A 16,651-nucleotide genomic window follows, 5' to 3' on the forward strand; every position below is an offset into this window, starting at 1 on the left:
CTGAGCAAAGGCGGAGGAAAACCTTGGGCCTTCCGCTCTGATTGGTCTCCCCCCGCTGCGCGGGGCGAGGCAGCGATTGGCTGCCGGGCGTTGTCAGTCGCCGAGGCCAGAGCCTTCGCCGGGGAAGCGCAGCCGGGCTCGGGTGCTCCGGCTGCCGCCGCGGCTGCTCGAGCTGGTGCAGCTGGGCGAGCTCGTGCGGGCGCCGCCGCCGCCTCCGCTGCTGCCCACCCCGCCGCGCCGCCGGCGCTCCCAGTCTTGCTGGCGGCCGCCGGGGAGGGGCGGCCGAGAGAAGAGCACGAGGAGGCGGAGGCGGCGGAGAAGTGATGCTGGCGCGGGGGATCCGGACAGCGGCAGCGGAGCGGCAGCATCTCCGGGACCCCGGCTGCAGCGTCCCTGTGGCCCGCGGACCAGCTGAGCGGCGGGAGACCGCGCGCCCCGCGGGTAAGATCCGGCCCGGCGGCGCCCGCGCGCCCCCGGGACCGCCGGTGTTGTCTTGGGGGTTACGAGGCTTGTTGTGCCCGGGGCATCCTGACAACGGTGTTTGGGACCCGGACAGAGAGTCCGGACGCACGGCTAGGCTGATGCCCGCGCCGGTGCCACTCCTGTTCGTGCGTTCTCCCCTCGGCGCTGCCAGACTTTGATAGCACGGGGATGGCATTGTGTGTGTATAAGCGTGTGTGGGCGCGCGGCTGGGGCACTTCGCAGGGAGCACGGTGGGTCCCCTCTGACGTGAACCGGCGTCCTTCAGGGATTCAGGCTGGGATGGAGTGAATAGGTTTGCCTCCTAGCTCAGCGGGAGGGAGAGCACACGGAAAGCACGGGGAAGCCTACCGTGGCTCGTAAAGAGCAGGGCAAATTGAACTTTACTGCCTTAATGAAAAGAGGAAGCTGTGTATCCAGCGCGCCAGGGGACAGGCGCATTCACCGAGGCTCCCCAAAGTCCCACTTTGCGCCGGGGACTTCAGAAAGGAGAGGGGAGGAAGGGAGGGGAAAGTAACGGTTAGTCCGCCTCGCTGAAGAAAAGGAGGAGTGCAACTAGGCTTGGGGAGTGGCGGCTTTTTGTCTGACGCTCCGTGAGGGGAGCTCGCTACACTTTTCGGGAGCGCAGATTTGGGGGTGGAGAGAGTCCCGCTTCGAGGGGCTGTCAGAGGCCATTCCTGGCCCGCGCCGGCGTGGGGCACGGGTGTCGGCGACCAGACCTCGGGGCCGAAGCGGGGCGGGGCTCGAGTGTGCGTCCAGGTGCAGCTACTGCCTCCCGGGGCAGCCTTGGCCCGGGTACCTTCCGGGTTCGGGACCCTGCCTGCAGCGCGGAGGCAGCTGCGGACTGCCGGCAGCTCTGTTCTCCGAGAAAGTTCCGGCCCGCGGGGGTCCAGGAGGCCCGACCTAGAGCACGTTGACCACAAAGTGTAACCAGGTTTACGTACCCAGCTTCCTCCAGTGCCGACGCTGCTTTTATTTTATATTAAATTATTTTCCCTGTAAAGCCATTGGGAGTTGGACGCGCGCTGCAAACCTTTCTGCAGAAGGCGGATTTTATGCGCTGCTGTAAATGGATGGGGCTGCCGGGTGAAGTCCGAATCTCCGTAGCTCAGTATAGTGGTTTCTCCATCCCTCTTCAGGACGCACAAACTTACTCTTGGCGATTGTTTTGTATGTGGCCTGTGTCTCCTTAAGAGTCTCTGCTAGGGAAAGTTCCTGAAATACCTCAGCACTAACGAACTGTTCCCACTCTGGCGCAGATGGAGAGAGGCTGTGGTCTTTTAAAGAGGCGATGGGGTTGCAGCGGGGAATGGAAGTGAAGAGGGCAGCTCCCAGCTTGCCAGCTAGAATCTTTGGAAACACATAAATTGGCTCAATACAGGGAGTCGGATCTTGAACTGAGAACAGCACTTTCCCTGTTATGTAGCTCCTTAATCTCTTTCCGTGGAGGAATCTTTCACCCCCAAACACAGCACAACACAACAAAATAAAACCCAAACCCAAACAGCAGAAACCACTTTGGTCAGGCTCTTTTCTGATTTGGTAAAGCAGAAAAAATGGAAGTGAGACACCTAATCGAAATCCAGTACGAAAAAAAACCCAAAAAACCAAAACCCCCCCAAACCAGGAGGGAGCTGTCCAAAATGTCAGCATTTTTCCCGTTTTTAATTGTAAAGCTTCCATTTTCTCCCAATTTTGTAACGTAAATTATTCTGTAGCAGAAGAATAACTTATTGGTAAACTAGCAGTGATGTTAGTTTTGTGTCCAAGGATGGTTGAACATTTTTCATCACTTAATTCATGAACTGTAAATGGAATTTTTAATACTCTTTTAGTTGAACACTTACACGATGCGTTTGGGCTAGTAGAAAATTGGTAGTAAATGTTTTGTCCTTAGTAGTCATCACATGTGGCTTAAAAGTCGAGTTTTCTGATATAATTAAAGAGAGTATAGCTTGTGGTTGTTATGTTTCAAAAGAAAATTTACCTGCTGCCGGGTGATTAACTTAATGTTGCAATATTTTAGTCGTTGTAATGTTCAGGACTTTACTAAGATTATTAAACACATTAAGCAGTCGGTTTTAGTTTTGTGTTCCATTTATGCAATGCTATGAGTTGGTAAAACAGTTTTCCCCCATGGGTTGATATGGGGGAAGTAGGATTAAAATGTGTTATGAATAATTAATCAATACTTTAAAAATAAGATTAAATTAAAATCAAGCTATCAGTATTAAAAAGTGGAACTTTTAAGGAAAATTTTAACTACTTAGCTAAGAAGGCAGTTTTTCACATTGCTGTAAAATAATAGCTTGTAAATCCACTGTATTATGTATTGGGGTAAGCTTCGAGTCTTTAAACAGAAACAGAGCTTTTGTACTCATTTTAAGGAGTGTATGAGTATTTTTAACCAGGGGAACTTTTACTTGGGGAGGTTTTTGTTTTTTTTTTTTTTCTCCCAAATAAAAACATTTTTAAAACCATGAGCAGAATATAATCAAATGTAGAGAAATGCATCAAAGAACATAATTTTTTTAAAAAATGTTTTATTTATTTATTCAACAGAGAGAGAGGGAGCACAAGCAGGGGGAGTGGAGAAGGGAGAAGCAGGCTTCCCGATGAGCAAGGAGCCCGACATGGGGCTGGATCCCAGGACCCAGGGATCATGACCTGAGTGGATGGCAGATGCTTAAGGACTAAGCCAGCTAGGTGCCCCAAAGAACATAAATATTAGGATAAAACAATAAGGTCTCTGACTGAAAGCAGATATGATGCAGGATGTGTGTGTGGTGGAGGAGCACAAGCTTAAAGGAGGTAATAGATAGCACTAGCCACTTAGTTTATACAGGCAATTCAAGTTCTGCCAGTTCTGCAAATTCACTTCAGTTTTGACTTGTTTTGCTGCAGGGCAGCCCATGAGCTCAGGCTGCCATATTTTCTACATGGATTTTAGTAAATGTCAAATTGTCAAGTCTCTAGGCCACTAAATTCACTTTTGGACCTATACCAGATTTTAATTTCAACACTGCATAGCTTTTCTAAAAAGATCACATTTACTATAAACAGTGCAAAAATATCATGATCTTATTAAATAAACATTTAATTTGTCAAATAGCCATGATTAGAGTTTCTACATTATTAGTAAGGTAGTGAGGTTTATTTAATTTTATTAATGATCATTTGTTTTCATTTAAGTAATGACAAAATCAGTTTTTAATTGAAAACTAACACATTTAGGGGAATGGAAAATCTCAGCCAGTTTAATATATCAGAAATTCATTACATTATCTCTCTGTCTGTCTCACACATACATACACACATATACACAAATATACTGGAAAGTCTCTCAGGGCGAATGTAACCACCCTGCATTGGAAATAAATTCACCAACCCATCCTGAATGACGAAAGTACTTTATACGGCAAAAGTTCATCCTCTTAAGTAATCCATTACTAATTAATTATGATTCTGGTTTATTCATGTAAAATTAACAAGTTCTACTGTGTTTCTGTGATGTGCAGGACACTGTTGTAGTTGCTTTGACTATATCCGAGAATAAATCAAACAGAGACCCTTGCCCTCATGAAGCTTATATTTTATTGGGGTGAAATAGATCATAAACAAAAAACATAAGAAGTAAAAAATATATGGAATATTTATCTCTCCTACGGACCTATTTTTTTCTGAATTTCCATCCCATGGCCCCATCTCTTTGCATCTCATTTTCTTTCCAAGTAATATACACCTACCCACACACCCACACAAATATACTCAAATTAATCTAAGAACTGGAAAGTAATCATGGTGATAATCTAATACATGTCACTCATGAAGCGATATTTCTGAACAATAACAGCATATCTAAGATGAGGGTTAAAGGTAAGAGGGAGATTCAAAGATGATTAAGCAATGAAATAACAGAATATCTGCCTTTAAAAATTCTTCAAAATCAAATTATATTTTTCGAAGGAACTAAAATGGGAAACATTATCCTTTAACAAATTTCTTTCAAATTAACAGCATCTTAAAAGGCATTTGTGACTATCCAAGGTCAAATCTACATAACCTCATTTAAAGGGGATGAGTGAATTAGAAATAGTAAGGAAAGACTCAAAAGCATACTTTTAATGAGACATTTTCTGCTTCTTCCACATCGAGAGTGACATATTCATGTACCTCTGTGAAAGTTGACAAAAATCCTAGCATCTGAGGTCAAAGTTTCCCTAAAGTTGATGCATCAGAAAAAAAGACTCATGATCCAATTCTCTAATATAAAAAAAAAGAAAGCCAGAATACTTCAAAAATTTCAAAATAACTTTGAACTTTAATTCAAAATCAATTTGGTTTTCCAGTCAGTGCAATTACAGATAAAACATTGTGATAATTTCCCAGGTTCTATTATGCATAAAACAGTGTATAGTTATAATTCCAGTTTCACTTTCTGTGCTTTCCATGTAATTATTTTCTTTAGGGTCTTGAGCTTACAACTCCAGAGATCTGTTTAGTTGTTGTTGTTGTTGTTGTTTTACCCTCATGTGAAGAAAATCAAGAATCTAGCTTGACTTTCAAAAATTGGTTTGTGAACAATATTTTCGTATTAGAGGAAAGCTGAAATTATACGCCCAAGAAGCCATGCTATATGATGAACTAATGCCAACTTAGTCACAAGTTCTATTATGACAAGATATTAGCACTAACACAATACTAACAGTCATTTTGAGTGGATTTTCATCATTTAAGAAAAATCTTCAAGATTGCTGCTGTAAAATCCAGTTTTAGGAGATGGGGAAAAGTCTTTTGATAATACTATCTCAATATTTTATTTATTTAGATTCAAGAATGTATTTACTACCAACTGAAACCTTTACCTTTTTAGCCTGGTTTTTCTTTGTTCTGCTCCAAATGCAAAACTTTAGGAAATCAGTGTTGTAAAAAAGCAAGTAAACCAACTAGCAATTATCATACCTTACACACAAAGTCAGCTAGCTGATTATGAAAATGTTGGATGAGAGCTAAGTAGGAATCGGATATTTAGACCTGGGAAGACTCCAGGTAATTAGTCCAACCTTCCCTATGTGTAAGGGAAGAACTATACTCCAGGAAGTTGATAATGGCCCAAAGTCAGTTGAAAGTAGAGCCAGATCTAGAAACACTGCTTGTCAACTACTAAATGTGTAAGTGTGTTAACTCCATTCCAGTTGCCCATTAAACAGTTCTACATTTTGTAAAATAGTAAGGTTAAGAAGAAATGACTACATCTACCAATTTGTATATCTAAGTATTTTAATATCTGACATAATACTACATTGTATTAATATTATGTTGGGATCAAGAAAATGATAAATTGGGATGCATTTAGAGATGTCATCCAAGATTTATAGGGCTAGAGGTAAGTTTGCATGTAAAATACTTGTACTTAATTCAGCTGTTTTGTCTATAGAATTCCTTTTAAATATTTATGTCTCTAACATAAGATTTTTTATTTATTATTATTATTTCCAAAGGTCTGTGGGCTTCAAAGTAATCAATAGGTAAACTTCAGGGACTGCAAGAAATACCAAAATTGTTTGCAAGCTTTTTGCATTTTTGAATGTTCCATAGTAAGGAAAAAAATTGTTAAGAAAAGCTTAAGGGACGCCTGGGTGGCTCAGTTGTTAAGCATCTGCCTTCAGCTCAAGTCATGATCCCAGGGTCCTGGGATCCAGCCCACATTGGGCTCCCTGCTCAGGGAAAGCCTGCTTCTCCCTCTCCCACTCCCCCTGCTTGTGTTCCCTCTCTCGTTTTTTCTCTCTCTGTCAAATAAATAAAAATCTTAAAAACAAAAACAAAAACAAAAACGCTTAAGAGCTACTGCTTTAAGTTAGCTTAAAACAAAAACAAAAACAAAACACAAAAGCAGGCAGAAAGGGGAAAGTGTATGGATAGGGAGGGGACTTTAAAGAACTACTACTTTTCTGACTCAAGAAGAAAAAGAAAAAGAATAAGAAAACCCTCCTGCTAAATTCCATCAGAAAACAGCTCCCACAGTGGTTGGAGGAGCTACCTCATTGTCCTCAAATGCAAATTTGCAACTGAAGGGATGGTATAATTCATGTAGTTATAAAACTGCCCTTGGTTTTGAGTTATTGCAGTTGCATTTTGTTTGGTCTTTGACTATGAAATATTTTCATGACGTATATAGATGACATCAGGGCTTAATCAGTTCCTCATGGGACAATAAAATTTGTGGGTGATTTCCCCAGGGCTCTTAGCACTCAGTCAGAAACAATTGCCCGATGTAGAGTTTGGCTGTTAACAATTAGTTGTTATTGAAATGGTATTGAAAAATTACACTAAATGTATGCAATGCACTACGAATAGGCTTTATGACTAGAGCACATGAACTAATAGTTAGATCCTACTCTGCATCTGTCTATGCCAGTCAGGGTGCTGATGAGTTCCCACCATAGCCCATCACTGCTTTAGTTTCTGTGTCAGTAAAACGATGACAGCATTACATACATGCATACACATATATAGACGTTCATATGCCTAGACAATCCAAATTCAGATCCAAAGAGATTATTGCAAAATTCAGAGATTCTAAAGTTCCTCTGGACTAGCAAATAGATTATAACAGCCAAAAAAAAAAAAAATGTTTAAATGAATAAAGCCTTGAGACAAAGTTGAGCCATCAACTATTAAAAGATATTAAAAATGTCAGTAATTAATTTAGTATATCAACATGCAGACAAATAATAAGAAAGTGAGAGAACCTTAGACACAAACTCTAAGATATGTGAGAATAAAGTATAATATGCAATAATCACAAGTCTGTGGGAAAATAAAAAATGATCAATATGTGGTTCTGGGGAAACTGAGTAATTATCTGTCAAGAATATACACTCCCTGTCTCGTATTGCATTCCAAAATAAATGTCAGATGAAGGAAGAGTTAATATAAAGAAACTCTGAATCAAGTTAGAAGAAAATAGAGACTTCATAAACACAAATATAGTGGGACAAATACAAAGATATGACCTTATCAAATTTAGGTTTTAAGTCAGAAATGCCAAAAGTAAATCAAGGAAACATTTTCAACATAAATTGCTAATAACAGTTTCATATTCACTGTTATAAAAGCTTTCAGTGTTTTCTTCTGTTAGTGGGCTTAACTCAAAATATTGTGATTCCCAGTTTATATCCATTCCCTTCACTACCTGAAAACGTCTTGAAAACGAGGGATATATATCATCATTTTCCCTAGTGTCTTGAACATAATTAGGGAGCAATAGGCATTGTTATTGGCTACTGAAAAATCATAAGTATACCAATAGAAAAGGGGACAAATAAATAATCCACAAAACCCAGAAATAGATAAGGCTAATAAGCATCTAAAATTTTAACTTAATGATAAAAAGTAAAGGAACAAATTTTTAAATGGTAGTACTTTTTGGCTCATCAAAGTAGCAAAGATTACAAGTGAAGGTTGATTTATTTAAAAAGGATTTGATGTAGTTGATGAAGATGAAGGCAAACTGCAGATTCTCCTAAATTTCTGGTAAGGCTCTTCATTGGTGTTTACAGCATTATGATGCCTCCTACAGAAGTTACCTGTGAGTAACTTCAGGAATAAGATCCACACCAAAGGAAGGTATTTTTTTTTAAATTTTATTTATTTATTCGACAGAGATAGAGACAGCCAGCGAGAGAGGGAACACAAGCAGGGGGAGTGGGAGAGGAAGAAGCAGGCTCATAGCAGAGGAGCCTGATGTGGGGCTCGATCCCATAACGCCAGGATCACGCCCTGAGCCGAAGGCAGACGCTTAACCGCTGTGCCACCCAGGTGCCCCCAAAGGAAGGTATTTTGTAGCTTACAAAATCAAAAGAAAAGGAGAGGAAATAGCTACGGAGATACTGGGAGAAGGTGATGAAATCTTTGCCAGGTACCATCACTGGGATGAATCATCATCAGTCCTTTTCTGCCCATGTGTCAGTTTGCTCCAGAACCAAATTCCTGGAATGAGAAGTATGACCTAGCTCAGGTTTCATCCCCACAGTTTAGTCAGTGAATTATTGGGCAGTCCTATCAAGAGCACGTTCAAAGGAAAATCAAGGCTCTGTTACCAGCAGAAGGGAAAAAGGATACTGGGCAGATAAAAAAACAACAGCTTTCCACTGCGTGTATCAAAAGCCTTAAAAATGTTCCCTTTGTTTCAGTAACACCACTTCTAGGAATTAATTCCATGAATTAAATAGAAATACACACAGTGTCATTTAAATGCCGTTTGTAGTAGATTGATAGTAAAAATAATTTATTTGGCCAATAATAGAAGAATGATTAAATTATGGTATATACCATTAAATCATGATTTTGAAAGGTTGATTCAGAAAATGTTGACGGAATAATAGTGAAAAACACAGAATACAAAATTTATTATGCAAGAAGAACTGATGTTTACATATATAAAAAACTAGAATAAGATATTAACATTTGTTTTGGGGGATACTGGGATTATGGGAATTTTACTTTTAAGTTATAGAAAAATATTTTTTTGCCAGGAGCAGGCACTGCTGTAATAATCACATAAAAATCTATACTAAAACAAACAAAAGAATAATTAGAGAAATTCTATTGGTTTTGGGCTTCCAGACAACTATGTTGGAGGCAAAACTTTGGACTGATACACTTAATTCTGAAAGGAAAGGAGCTAATTGTACAATGTTCTTTTTTTCTACATTGTAAGTTACTGTAAGCAAAGTTTGGCTAAGTTTCCTACTTTGAAAGTCAGGAGTCATTTTGGACTTTGCTTTTCAAATCTTTATCTCAATATAATAGAAATGGAAATGTATTTGCATTTTATGGTTCAAATGAAGAATTTTTATTGGCATGACAAGTTAAAAAATAATAAAAATGATTACATGTATTGATATGTGTGTGTTATCTCATCAGTTACCCTGCTAATACTCATTAACTCATGCTTAGATTGAGACAATACGAGCTATTATATCTTAAGAAGATAAATTATTGTCTGGTCCAGCAACTTATTAAGTACAATTAAGTATTCTGTTAAATTTCATTATCATAAGACAGAAAACCATGCTTCCTTATAAACCAGAAAGCAAATGTAGCTGAATGTTTGAATTTTTTTTTTCTTCTTGGTTCATACCTACAGCTCAGAAATTATACATGCTAAAGAACAAAGGGGGCTAGATATAGCAATGGGTGGAATTTTCCTAAAAGTATAAGTGTGCTGTTATTATAATAGATTTTTGAGTAGCAGTTTACTCTGGCATATTGGCTGAACTCTATCAAAATCAAAATGATTTTGATGATCTCATGAATTATGCTTGAACAAACAATGCATAATTAGAAAAGAACAGAAGAGGAAAAAAAATTGGTTGATCATTGGTTCCCTCTAATAGCCATCACCTTCCTGTGGTTCGTGGAGATATGCGATCTGATAGCTAGTTCCATTCCAGGGTGTAGGAAAGGGCCAATTTTGTTGTAATTATTTTCTTTCGTTAAATTAATGTATGTAATTTCCAAGTGGATAATATACACATGGTTCAAAAAATACACAGTAAGGATTCTCTCTCCCCTCTCCTTGTCCTCTACACTCAGTCCTCATGGCCCCCAAATAGGTAACCACTCTTACTTGTTTCTTAGTATCTTTTCAGAGATTGCCAAGCACGTGCAAACACTAAACTTTTAAACTTTCTTTCCTTTTCTCAATTTTTATATAAATGGTAACACTTTATATACATACTTTGCTTTATATACCTACTTTTTAAACTCAACAGTCTTGGGGAACTGTCAAAGTAGATACATAAAGTTTCCTCTAATTAATTTTTAAGCTCCATGGTATTACATTTAATTTATTATTAAACAGCCCCATCCTGATGAACAGTTTCATTTTTTTTCAAATATTCTGGCTAACAACCAATGCTGTCATCAGTCATCTTGTATACATTATTTCCCATGTGTAGAATCTGTAGGACCTAGACGTGGAATCACTGGCTTCAGATATATGTGTATTTGTTTACTTTGAAAATGCATGTGTATTTGTTTTCACGTGTGATTACCTTGCTTTTCTTGTCTTCGGTTGCATGAGTAATAATGCTGAATTAGACTGGACCAAAGACTTCAATTCATGGTAGCTCCCTGGAGACTCCTGCCCAGGTTTACACTTCTCTATCAGCATGCTTTATAGGTATGCAATTTATTGTGAACTAATCTTGTTTGGTGATCTTCCAGCATCTGCTTAACCATCTTGACCACAAAGATAGCTACTAAAATGGGGAGATTTTGTCAAATTGTTCCTTAATTTCAAACATTCTCTTTCCGTATCCTCTGGCCTACTAGACTAATAAATTATATGAGCAATGTGAGCACTCGCTATTCATCTACTAAATGACAATATTAAAAATAATCATGTCCCATGTTGGCAAGGATGCAGTGAATCTGGTGCTTTCAGAAACTGTTCGTTGCAGTTAAAATTGGCACAGCCCTTTTGAAAAGCAATTTGGCAGCATATTGGGGAAAAAATCTACAAAATATTCATACTGTCTGATCCATTAATATTCCTTCTGGGAATCTGTCCTAAGGAAATAGTACAAAATATGGAAAAGGTCTTATGTTTGAAGATGTTGATGAATGTATTATGTAAAATATAAAATCAGAAGCAACTCAAATGGCCAATAATACATGTAGGCATGTACAGTTGAGGATAACATACAACAATTAAAAGTGGATATGAGAATTATAATAAAATGAAATGCATATGCTATAATGTTTCTTGGGGAAAACATGGTACAAAATTACATCTTAGTCCTGCTATAGCTATGTAAAGCCTACACGTGACAGCACGGGAATTATCAATGTGCTATGCAATGGTGGGAACACAGGTGATTCTTTCCCTATCTTTTCATCCCTAATTTTCTAGAATATTTTACAACATTTTAAATTAAAAAAATTAAAAACATAATTAGATTTTCCCTTTTGTCTTTGATATTTTACACTGAATATAAATCATAGCTTTTGATGGTTAACTTCTCTACCACTATTCAGTGATGTGAGATTTTTCATCTTTTATGTATGGGTGAGTTCATCCTGGGATGTGCAGTGCCATGCATGTTCTCTTCACAGGTGCTCTCCCACTCCCTTCTATACATCAAAAGACATCTTAATCACTGAGCTTCCTTTCAATCTCATGCCTCGTGATAGATATTTTTTCTCTTTGGAAGAAAAATTCAGATATTTTGAACAGTCCTGAACATGCCTTTTGCCTTCTTCTTAGACTTCATCTCCTGACATTCTCCCCTCTGCTCACTAAGCTTCCATCATGCTGATTTTTCTCCTTCTCAAACACTCTAAGCCAAATCAGACTGTCTCCTAATTCTTAATTAAATTCTACATATTTCATTAAAATATATGCAGGGAAAGTTAATAACAAAGCAAATATATCATGCACATAGGCATAACCTGTGGGATAGATGGACATTAGGTAAGATTGCCCATGACAGTTGTATATCTTTAAGAAAAGGCAAATAACTAAAATATAATGAGAAAAATACTTCTCCCCTCCGCTTTTTTTTTTTTTTTTTTTAACATATGAGTTAGTTTGTTAAGTTGAAGAGAAGTAGGAAGGGAAAATGTGAAGTATGTTTTTTCACCCACCAGCTCTTTGGAAAATGAATGTGGTGGCATTATCTCTCTTTATTGAAGTGCATTTTATATCATAGACTATCTTGTTATCTTTGCCCAGTTGATTATCACATCATCTTCAAAGTATTAAGCTCACAGTTAATTTCAAGGAGACTGCAATGAGAAGAGTGTCACCTCATGTTTGAAGCACTGTTTTACAGTTCTATCTACTTATCTTTCTTGTCAAGTGAACTGATTTCGAATTTCTTCATAATAAAGATGTTATGTTCTGAGACGGTGCACCAGTAGTAATGGGATCATTTTGAAGTCACAGTGGAAAGAAATGCTTTCTAAAGGACTTGCTTTGGACAATGCCCCATCCATAGCCTGCCAGGACTATCATCTGACACTCGGTCAGATTTTAAAGAATACATCCTGTTTTGCTTATTTTTTTGAAAGAGTTTATTTATTTATTTATTTATTTATTTGAGAGAGTGAAAGCGAGAGAGACCACAGAGGGAGAGGGAGAAGCAGACCTGCCACTGAGCGGAGAGCCCGATATGGGGCTAGATCCCAGGACCTGAGATCATGACCCCAGCAGAAGAAGGTAGATTCTTTTCTTTTTTTTTTTTTTTTAAGATTTTATTTATTTATTTGACAGAGAGACAGACAGCCAGTGAGAGAGGGAACACAAGCAGGGGAGTGGGAGAGGAAGAAGCAGGCTCCCAGCGGAGCAGGGAGCCCTATGTGGAGCCCGATGTGGGGCTCAATGTGGGGCTCGATCCCAGGACTCTGGGATCACGCCCTGAGCCTAAGGCAGACACTTAACGACTGAGCCAACCAGGCACCCCAAGAAGGCAGATTCTTAACTGACTGAGCCACCCACTCACCCCTCTGTTTTTCTTATAAGTGCTGAAACCTCCCTCTATTGTACATTTTAGCCATATCACTGCCAAGATCATCCCTCCCCTTGTCTTTTACTAGCCAAGCTCAGAGATTTCACTCTCAGCTCTTCCAAATTTCCCACCAACGCCAGGTGATAGCTTCAAGTTGTGAGTATTTTTATTAAAAAGACCTTCAATAGCTTTTCAAGCTCTAAAAACATATGCATTTAAAATTACATTTATAAAAAATAAAAATAAAATAAAATAACATTTATAATTAAATGTTCAGTCCATGATTAGGAGTAGGGGTGACATAACAAAGTTTGAAAATGAAGTCAAAATATCATTTTAGTAAACGGGAAAATAGTTCCTGTCTCATTGAGCTTTTCATTGGAAATAATAAGAGTAAATAATTTTGGGAGTGTTACTCTGATAGAACAGAATTGCTAATCATTTTATGGGCATAATATGACTTAATGCTTAGCAAAACCTTAGGAGGTAGATGTCATTAACATTTCCATTTTACAGATGTTGAAACTAAGAACAAGATAAAGGTTAGGTGGGGCACCTGAGTGGCTCAGTCCGTTAAGCAGCTGCCTTCGGCTCAGGTCATGATCCCAGGTGCTGGGATCCAGCCCTGCATCAGGCTCCCTGCTCCACCAGAAACCTGCTTCTCCCTCTTCCTCTGCCTGTTGCTCCCCCTGCTTGTGTGCACTCTCTCTCTCAAATAAACAAATAAAACCTTAAAAAAAAAAGATAAATGTTAGGTAATATTTCTAAGACTTAAAAGTGAGTTTTTGATAGAGCCAAGAATCCAACACCAGAGCCTCAAACAAAAAGTGTACTACTTTTGTTTATAGGCTTGTAGCATAAAGTGATTGAGTTTTCAACTTTTTCCCTTCTGCTGAACAAAATAAAGGAGGTGAAATTTATAATATACATACATACACACATGTACATACATATGTGTATGTATACATATATATGAATATGTGTATCTATATCTATCATGAGAAAGGAGATTTCAAGTGAACAGGCCCAGGGTAGTCTAATAAATGGAAAAACAACTCCATCTTCCTCCAACTTTGGCTATAATTTCTGTCTTATCCATGTTCTTCATCATATAGTTTACTATGCTGTTTTATTATTTCACATTTCAATTTAAAATAGAGAAATGAAGTAAGGGATTTTTAAAAATCAAATTTGAAAAGCCTCCAATAAGATTCCTTCCGTGTAGTCCGTTTAAAAATGAAATTAAGAGATTTGGCTGCTACAAACCTTTTTTTTTGGTGTGAGGGGAAGGGAGAATGGGAGTGAGGAGTTGAGTGCATTCCTACTATTAGATTTTTTTTAAAGCCTCATTTTAAGGTGATAGTTTATTTCTCTTTTTTAGCTGGTGATGGGAAAATGACATCCTCTACTTAATTTTCCCCTGTAACTCAGATAGGATTTGAAAGCTATAATGCCATCAGTGGCTTGACAAATATTTAGGATGGCTGATCATTTTCATGTATATAAAATTCTGAAAAATATCCAAAAATATCTAAAGCAAAGATTTCAGTATTCAGAAACTCAAAGATTAACTCCTGTTTGAGGACTTACACCTGAAACCTTGTTTCCTAGCTCTTTTAATGTCATATTCATTGTCATATTTATATCTGTAGCTTTACCAGTTGCAAAAGTAATTTACCTGGCAGGACCTAGCCTAACGTCCAAGGGGCCATGAATCACAATCATGACTTTTTTAAAAACTAAATACATTAATGTTGTATTTCAAGAAACTGACTTCTCATAGCTTATGACTGAAGACTATTAAATGTGACTTGGTCTATATTTGTTATTCGATGCTCCAGAACAGAAAGGTTAGATTCGGCATTCATCATGATTACTCAGTTCTTCTTTCATCACATTTGCTTTGCTTTCTTTTCAGTTACTTTTTATACATCCAGCGCTAGCTCAAAACTAAATGTACTATAAGATCCCAAATAAATAGCAAGATTTTCAAAACTTCTCAGAAGGAAGAAATAGATAATATACAAACATAGGAAAGATGGAAATTTAAGAGTTTATGCACCTTAGAATTATGTACCCACTTCTTGGGTATTACGTCATATTTATGAGCCACTTTGTGTGTGTGGCAAAATTAGTGTATGTTATGTGCACAGTTATATGTTCTAGTGTTCATAGTGACATGGACCTGCCTCTTAAAAATTATTTAGGCTGCTTTCTAATCTCAGTCATCTAAAGAGTTGGAAAATACTGAACATCTGTCTTATGCCTTCAAGTCGCATTATAATTTCAAGAGCCCATTTCATTCACAATGAAGAGTGAAAAGATAATAGTAACTTGAAAAAAGATTTAAGTTGATGATTTTGAAAAATTTAATCTGGAAAATACATAGCAAAGTTAATATTATATTTTCATTTTTCAAACAGGTATACCATAATTAGAAAACAGTGTATAGATTCTTTTCTCTATTTATATATTTTATTCACATTTTTTCAGCAAATGCTGTTGTCCAAAACAAGTGTGAACTGCAATTCAACTGAATAGTGAATTAATGAATATTTGGATATTGTACACATGCAGTAAGTATTAGTTTTAACAGAAATGTCATGTGCATACCACAGAAACAATAAACAAATACATATAAAAGATTTTCTGTGTAGACATCAAAAGTGAACTGTTTTTCTTTTAGCAATGTGCAACGTTGTTTATAATTTAATTTTTTTCAATGGGATACATTATTTTCACTGAGCAACTTATATTTGCACTGGTGAGCCAGTATTTTCCTCACAGAGTACTTCTTTATTTGTTTATTAAATTTTATATAAATTTATATAAATATAAATATTTTATATTTATATAAATTTTATATAAATTTATATAAATATAAATATAAATATTAATTTATATAAATTAAATTTATATTTAATAAATTTTATATAAATTTATTAAATATAAATTTAATTTTATTAAATAAAATATAAATATAAATATAAATTTATATAAAAATTATAAATTTATATTTAATAAATTTTATATAAATCTATATAAATATAAATATAAATATTAATTTATATAAATTAAATTTATATTTAATAAATTAAAATAAATTTATATTTATATAAATAAATTTAAGCTTAGCTTAAAAAAATTTAAAAATATTTAGCTTCAATTATACTTCTATATTCAACTATAGTTTGTTTAGTCCCTATTATGTGCCAGGTACTGTTCTGAGGACTGAGAATGCAGCAATGAATGCAACAAAGCCTCTATATTCTCATGGAATTTACATTTTAGTTGGGGAGGGAGGTAGTAGGACTGGGGGTGGGGGCAGGACAGGGGAAGGAGGAAAGAGTCAACATATAAGAAAAGCACACTAGGTAGTGTGAGTGCTATGAATAAAAACAAAAGCAGGAGCTCCTGGGTGGCTTGGTAGATTAAGTCTCTGACTCTTGATTTCGACTCAGGTCATGATCTCAGGGTCATGGGATTGAGGCTCTGCCAAACCCCATGTTGGGCTCTCCACACTCAGCCAGGAGTCTGCTTGTCCCTCTCCCTCTGCTCCTCCCCTTGCTCCAGCTCACTCTCTCTCTCGAAAAAAAAAGTAAATAAAATCTTAAAAAATAATAAAAACAAAAGCAGAGGAAGGGTATAAATAC

At 37.4% G+C, this 16,651-nt stretch overlaps 1 protein-coding gene across 3 annotated transcripts in view; it reads left to right on the forward strand.

Moving 5' to 3' along the window:
* The first annotated feature begins 144 nt into the window (after window positions 1-144).
* The window catches only part of B3GALT1 (beta-1,3-galactosyltransferase 1), a 513,181-nt gene continuing 496,674 nt past the window's right edge, over window positions 145-16,651 (forward strand). For 2 of the 3 annotated variants that reach the window (XM_057318294.1, XM_044381514.3), the window contains exon 1: window positions 213-441. The gene's annotated coding sequence lies outside the window, so the exon portion shown is untranslated. Of the gene's footprint in view, window positions 442-16,651 lie in introns of all 3 variants that reach the window. The other variant, XM_057318297.1, reaches the window with a different exon arrangement.

The sequence above is a fragment of the Ursus arctos genome, unplaced genomic scaffold (genome assembly GCF_023065955.2).
Source record: "Ursus arctos isolate Adak ecotype North America unplaced genomic scaffold, UrsArc2.0 scaffold_1, whole genome shotgun sequence".
Lineage (NCBI taxonomy): Eukaryota > Metazoa > Chordata > Mammalia > Carnivora > Ursidae > Ursus > Ursus arctos.